Genomic DNA, 7,831 nt, shown 5'->3' on the forward strand with positions numbered 1-7,831 from the left:
CGGACCACTTCCTCCTGAGTCTCAGAGTCTAACGTGCAGAAAGGGGTGGGGGTGGGGTCAGATGATGCCCCGCTCACACCCCGCTCCTGCTCCAGGAAAGGGGTGGGTCCTGCATCCACAGCCCAGTGAGGACGGTGTGAACACGGGACCAGGCGCAGGGGCCGGGCGGGAGAAGGACCTGTGATGCCGGGGTAGCCACACCTGGGCTTGAAGCCCAGCATGCGACGGCTGTCGGCAGAGGAAGCGGTCAGGACAGAGGCTCCGCAGCCTCTCGTCCTGGACTCTGCCTCCCCCCCCACCCCTCCCCAGATGCCACGCTCTTCCTTCCTGGACGCCATCTGAGCCCCTCCCCCAGAACAGAATCTTCCATGGGCTCTGGGGTTCCCAGCTGTGGGCTGACTCCCAGGTACGCAGCTGGGGACCCAGGGCACTGAGTGACCAGCCCCCTTGCTGCTGCTCCCCACAGCACAGAAAGCGTACTCGCCCCACCTCCAGCCCCTCTCCGCCCATCACACAGGTGGAAGGCATGTGGCAGCCAGCCCCGCATTGAGAGAGTTGTTGGCATTGTTTTTGCAACAGTATTTGCTCACTCTGTGTCCCTGCGTCACATTTTGGTAATTCTCGCAATATTTCAAACTTTTTCATTAGTATATGTTTGTATGGTGACCAGTGACGTCACTGCTTCAACACACTGCAGGCTCAGAGGATGGTTAGCATGTAGCAGTGAAGAAGTCCTTTTAATTAAGGCACGAACGCTGTTAAGACAGAGCCATTGCACACTGAACACACCTCCGTGTAGTGTACACGTAACGTCTACACGTGCTGGGGAACCAGAGGGTGCAAGTGCCACGCCTTGTGGTCTGGACCCCGACCAACAACCTCGCCTAGCTGCCTGCACACTCGTCCCTCGGGGTCTGGGTGGGCACCGGCCCAGGACCCCTGCGGGCACCAAACTCCAGGGGCCGGCGTCCCTCACGTGATCACCTCCACCTCATACAACGCCATCGCACAGCAAATTCAAGTTTTGCTCTGGGGAACTTTCTGGAACTTTTTTCCCCAAGTATTTCCAACCTGTGGTTGGTGGAATCTGCCGGCAGTGCCTGCACAGCCCTGCGCCCGTGGAGTTCCACGGGCCCGGCTGCAGCCCTGACCTCACTGAGACGTGTCTGTGCGACCCCAACGTGAGCCCTCCTCACCCCAAAACCTCCCACTACCCGCCCATCTCTGCTCGGGGACAGGTCACCACTCGCCTGCAGAGACCTCCGAGACCTGGGTCAACAGCCCGGCCACGCTCCACCCCCGTGGTCCCCTTCGCAGCCCGGCCCGTGCGCTTGTCCTGACCCGCCTCCCACACAGCCCCCGACGGCCCCGCTCTCCCACCTCCTCCCGTCCAGCCGAGCGAACAAATCCACCGACAAGTGGCGGCCAGGCCTCCGTTCTGCGCGTTGTTTCCACACTTCCTCAGGCTCCTGACCACACACCGCTTCCTACCCGAGCGCCCACCTTGCCCTGTGCGTCCAGTGAGGCTCCACGGTCTGAGGGGGGCTTGGTGCAGACGGGGGCCACCGGGGCAGCAGATCTGAGAGCAGAGCTACTCCTGCCCCTTCCCAAAGGGGGCCTAAGGCAACCCTGGCTGGTGGGGACCCCCTGCTGTGCCGCTGGCTACCTGAATTGAGACAGCTGGTGCCCCAGAGGCCACATCAGCCTCAAGAGGTCAGTGACCCCCACCACCAGGCGGCAGACTCCAGCCCAGGCCTCCCAGGAGGGTCGGGAACACATGGGAGCCTGCCCCCAAAGCACAGGCTGGTTCAGGAACCCAACAGAATTCCTCAGGGAGCTCCAGGATATGCTGTGCCCGGCCCACCTCCAGAGGGGCTCCCAGCCGTCAGCTCCCAGTGGCCTCCGTGGAGGCAGCACTGGTGGCCAAAGCTGAGGCCGGGAAGACAGGACGCACACCTGGAATCTGCCACACACGGAGGATGGCCCGGCCCAAGAAAAGAGCCCCAGGTCCCCGCTGCCCTGGTGACCGTGCAGATCGTCATGGCCATAACATACACAGGAGTAAAGCATGGGCGCTGCACAAATGCAAACAATCCTCAGGAGCCCGAGTGGGTTTCAACTGACTGGACTCGGCGAGGCCTGCTCCGCTGGACACAGGGTGGACCTGAGCCCGAAGGCCCCACAGCCCGCATCTGGGCCGCGGAGGCTGGCCCGGCGCCTACCTGTCTCTGTCGCCCCCTCACCACGGAAGTGGCTGCACCAGTTGCCATCCGTCTGCAGCTCGTCGTCGTAGGCCGCGCGCACGGGCAGCTTGTGGCCCAGCATCTCCAGCTCCTGGCGGCAACGGGAGTGCGGGCAGCTCTGGAGGAAGCTGAACACCAGCAGGCTTGTGGTGCGCTCATCCTGGGGGCTGGCGCCATTGCTGACCTGAGAGGAGAGTCCTGTGGGAACACGGCCCCAGGCCGGGCAGCCGGGCCCGCTATGGCCTCCCTGGCCCGGGGCCTGGACTCCCTGCCAGTGGGCAGGGGCCAGTCCGCAGGGCCATGTACAGATGCTGAAAAGCTCCAATCCTGCAGAAGTTGACCCATCTGCCAGCGGCCAGCTGGTGTGCCCCGGGGAGGGCGGTCAGGCACGTATGTGTCTAGGTGCCATCCTGGCTCTGCACGCCTGTGCCGGGCCCTGCGTATCTTTTACCAGCCAGAGCCCACGCTCACTGGGAGTGCATCCAGCAGTTAGAAGCTCATCCTCTTCCATCACGTCCTTTGTGGGCCCAGGAGGGTATTGTGCAAAAGCAGATTTTCAATACAGCCTGGGCAGTAGTGACCACAGGCAACACCTGCCTCTGGGCAGGCCTGGCTGACCTCAGGTAGATAAACCCCTGGCCAAGCCCACGAGCAGCACAGGGGAACCAGGAGGGCCACTGCAAGTGGCAACAAGAAGGCAAGTGCAGAGCAGGACCAGGGGTGCTCAGGTCACCCCCAGACCTGGGATGAGAGGGCATCGTGAGAGGCTAGGATGCCGAGACCGCCCAGATCAATACACACAAAACACACGGCCTGGGCTGGGAGAAGTCATGGGGAGAAAATGAAGGTGCAGGTAAAATTTACTTGTAAGTCCATAATGTTTTTCATCAGAAAATACTAGAAAAATATTGATTAGGAAAATCAGAAAACTTTGAGAGAACAGTTTTTAGAGGACAAATTGTTTTCAACGAAATGCATAAAATAAGGTGCTTATGTATTGCTATTCAGCCTTTACTTCTCCAGAATTACTCCTAAAAGGGGGAAAATGTATGTAAAAGCTGTACTCTACTGAATCTTCACAGTGAGGCCAGTGGCACAAGGCAGCTGAGAAACTCAAGTATGTGCTTCGTCTCTACCTCAGGAGACGTCCTGGGTCAGGAGAGAAGAGGGGCTGAGGCAGGGCTGCGGTTGAACCGTGTACCCCAGAGACAGGCCCAGGTGCTGGCCGCCAGGACCTGAGAGCAGGACCTTATTTGGAAATGGGGTCTTTGCAGATGTCACGTTAAGGCCAGGTCATCCTGGATCTGGGCCCTAATCCCATGACCCATGTCTTTACAAGAGAAAGGGGCAGGCTTACAGACACACACCGGGATGCCAGTGCAGACGGAGACTGGAGCTGGAGAGGCCAGAGCAGACTCCTCAGAGCCTCCAGAGGAACCAACCCTGCAACACCCTGATATCAGACTTGTGGCCTCCAGACACTTCAGGAAAATACCCAGCCGGTGGGGTTTCCCTGCTGCAGCCCCAGGGAACCAAACCAGACCGTCTTTTTCAAGAGGTTAGTAAACAGGGTCCAAAGTCTGGGTGTGCAGCAGCGGTTGCCACCAGCTACGCCAGGTCAGGTGTCAAACCCAGATGCACTGACCTCTGCCTTTCCCCCTGAAACACAAAGAACAGAAGTGGCCGGGCGAGAAGGAGAGCTTCCGGTGCTAGAGGGCTCAGGCCCTGGAGCCAAGTGTTTAGTGCCATCCGGCTGGGAAGCGTGTGGACAGACTCCGTTCTGAGCATGTCAAGAACAGGCTGGCCTGGACTCCCACACAGGCAGCCGGTCCAGAAGACCAACAGCATCTAACACTAAGAACAAGCAGGGCTTGGTGACAAGCCAAGGACGGACGAGTGACACAAGCTGAAATGGATGTCTCAGAAGGGGGAAGATGTGATAGTTGTTTATCCTTTTAGGTCACAGGAAAAAGTATGTCAAGAGAAATGATCAAGACTTAGGAAATCTTGCCAGACATAATACAGATTTCATCTATAGGAGGCAAAAATAACTTGTGCTATAAAATCAGTTCCCATGCAGAGAAAACAATGGAAAGCTGTCCAATGTGTGTGATAGACTAGACTAATCCTGCTGTCCAAACCTGGAGAAAACAGCACCAAACAAACAGTAATAACAAAACAAAACAAAAAAATCAATCTCATTTTCTACATATCAAAAAAAATCAAAGAATGCTACAGTATAGATGAACAGCGCCATACAAACAGTAAAAAAAAAAAGACAAAAACCAAACCGAGCCATCATGCTCAGTGATATCAGCAGACACAAGAGGACACGCACTGCTCCATCCCTCTCATCTGTGTGGTCCCTGAAGCATCAAATGCACAGAGAAAAGGGGGCGGCGGTGGCAGAGCGACGCGAGTGCTCTTAATGCCACTGTGCCGGACACTTAAAAAAGGTTAAAATGGGGACTTCCTTGGTGGCGCGGTGGTTAAGAATCCGCCTGCCAATGCAGGGGACACGGGTTCAAGCCCTGGTCTGGGAATATCCCAAATGCCGTGGAGCAGCTAAGCCTGTGCGCCACAACTACTGAGCCTGCGCTCTAGAGCCCACGAGCCACAACAAGAGAAGCCCGCACACTGCAATGAGAAGCCCATGCACCACAACGAAGACCCAGCACAGCCAATCAATCAATAAAAGGTTAAAACGGTAAATTTTACTGTAATTAAAAAAAAAACCTGGAAACAAAATCAAAGGGATAAAAGAAAATCTATTAGCAGGGTGAAATTTCTGACGGGGGAAGAGGAAGCTGCTGGATGTCTCACCATGAACCTGACTGTGGGGCACGCCTGTCTCGGTTTCCTCAGCTTGAAGGAAAGAAAGGGGAAAGCAAAGCCCTGGGAGCGTGTCTGCCCTTCCCCACTGAAGTCAGGAGAAGCGGCACCTGGGCAGCGCCCAAAACCTCTTCTGCTCAAGTAGCTGACGTTTCTCCTGAGCTGCTAAGCTGGGAACCACACGGCTCCCAGGCCTGCAGAGGGTTGTTCGAGAAGCGCACACCCAGCCCCCAGGCGCTGTCTGCTCAGAGATGCAGAAACCAGGCCATGCTCGTGAACCACCTAGTAAGTCCTCAGGCCCGCGGCCGCCCCCATGGGGCTGGTGGGGACACGGAGGGCCCCGGGCTGGGCACCCGAAGATGCCACACTGCCTGGCAAAGACTGGAAGGAGGTGAAGAAGAGCTTCTGCTGAGCCAGGCGCGACTTTCTCTCTTAAACTCGCTTAAAGCACAAGGCGCCATTTAAGCCCCATCCTGCTGAGGCAGGGGACTGGCCCACGCGACCCCGGCGACGCTAGAGCTCTGAGCCTGTCCTGCACGGGAGCGGGCGGAAGCGGTGCGGGGACGGGGGTTTTCCGCCCTGTGCTCCCGAGAGCTGGGATCTGAGGCTCCGCCGCCCACACCCCCAGGACCACCGCCCATCTGACCTTCGAGTCCATGGCCCAGGCAGCGTCGTGGGCTCCAGCTCACAGGGGTGCGGGTCGGCAGCCTGGAAGAGGACACACACAGGGTGGGTGCAGGGCCCCTTGTAGGGCAGTAACTGTCAAATTTGGAACTTCCATACGGTTCCTAAATACACGGGGGGTAAAAAGAGAACAACCAGCTCCTCTCCAGGGAGAAAGGGCAAGGCTTCCCCCACCACCACCCTGGGAGCGCGGGCGGGGACCTTGGGGGCCTGCATCCCCAGGACCCAGGCCACCCACCGGGAGCGGATGAGCCCACCCTGGGGCCGGGCAGGCTGCAAAGGACGCAGATGAACGTGGAGGGAAAGACAGGAAGCAGCAGGACGCTGGCCCGAGGGCCTCCACCGGCCTCTAGGGAAGGAGGCAGAGCTGCAGGACAATGTGCCACAGAGCAGGCCCCTGGGGGAAAGGCCGCAGAAGCCAACCCACGTCCACAGTCACAGCCTCGGCCTCCACCACGCCCTCTCAGGAACGAGCTTCCGAAAACCGGGGAGGCAGCCATCAAGGGGTAACTCACATAAAATCTGCCTTCCGCCTAGACCCGCCCTCCCCACTGTCCCCGTGGCCCTGATCCACTGTGCTCGTTTCCCACCTCAACAGATACTTCCACAAAATGTTTTAATGCCTTTACATAAGTGACCCTTGAACAACGCGGGGGTCAGTGGGGTCAGAATATAGTTGTATCCGCGATCTGCATTCTCCAATTCAACCAACAACAGCCCGTGGGGCATTTACTAGTGGAAAACATCCCCACAGAAGGGGGGCCCATGCAGTTCAAACCTTTGTTGTTCGAAGGTCACCTGTGCATATATGTCTTTATAGCTCTCCCTCTATATGTAAGGATATAGAATGAGAGCAGAACACGGATGCTGACCCAGACGGGATGGATGCACAGGAGAAAGTGCCTCTGCAGAATGGCTGGGCCCCAGTGTTTTCCTCAGAAAGACAGTGGGTTTGGAGAAGGCGGATTTCCTTTTCCTCCTTCTGAAATGAACACTTACTAAAGATTTTATGTAACTGATTAATGGGGGAAACAAAGATGTTAAAACCGCTCAGCACACAAGCACCCACGGCAGGGCACCTGTATTTCTAGGGACAAATCACCTGCATCAGCATCCGGGTTCTGCAGCTCACAGAGGCGTAAAATGCCTCAAAGACAAGGAAAGGGTGAGCTGGCCAGAATATCCAGGGTTTCTGCCCATTTCAAAGTCTTCCACAGATTTCCTGACAGTCTCCGGACTGGTAATGATCTCAAAGATTATTCTTTGACACAAACAGGGCGGGTCTCATAAGAATGTTAATTAACCAGCCATTCCTCCTAGGTTTCTTTTTCAAATTCAGATTAAAGAACGACTAATGCCACAAGATCAGCTTCTGTCTGGAAATTCTCACCAGGAAGCTCAGGCTGGACTCTGCTACCCCGAGGGCGGGCAGGAGCACCAGGCCAAGCAAGTTCACAGGCTCCACCTGTGGCCCCTCTAAATGTGTGCGGAGAAAAGGAAGCCCAGCCAGGGGAACAGGGGAACAGGGGAACAGGGGCCACGGATCCAGACACTTGCACGTGGCAGAGACTCAAATGCAGGCAGTGGGTGGGGAGCTTTGCAGAGGAGGCCGCGGGGGAAGCAGGGGGCCCGCTGGCCGTGGCTCCCTGTGCGATGGCGTCCTCTGTGTCGCCCCACGTTGGAGGCACAAACAGAAAGGAGAGAAGCTGTCAGGTATCAATCGAGTCCTGAAGTTATTTTTAGCTCCCTGGACTGTCCCAGAGAGCACTCTGACTTGACCTCCCGGGCTGGCGGTCACTGGTGGGGGCTGGGGGAAGGGGCCGGGCAGGCTGCTCTGCCATCATCCACTCATATATTCAGTCCCAGCCTCTCTTACTCGGGTCCCCACTTATCTCAGATTCCCTGGCCTGCACGGAGGGCGGGGACCCCAGGGCCAGGCTGGCTTTCCTGGGGGCTCTGTAGCCTTCACTCTCTACAGGCAGCTCAGTTCTGTGACAAGCGGCCTGCCACAGTCGATCACACAAGCATCATTCAGAAATAGGACGTTCTGAGGAAGGCTCTCAAGGTGTCCA

Source organism: Phocoena phocoena, chromosome 11 (genome assembly GCF_963924675.1).
Source record: "Phocoena phocoena chromosome 11, mPhoPho1.1, whole genome shotgun sequence".
In the NCBI taxonomy this organism is placed as follows: Eukaryota; Metazoa; Chordata; class Mammalia; order Artiodactyla; family Phocoenidae; genus Phocoena; species Phocoena phocoena.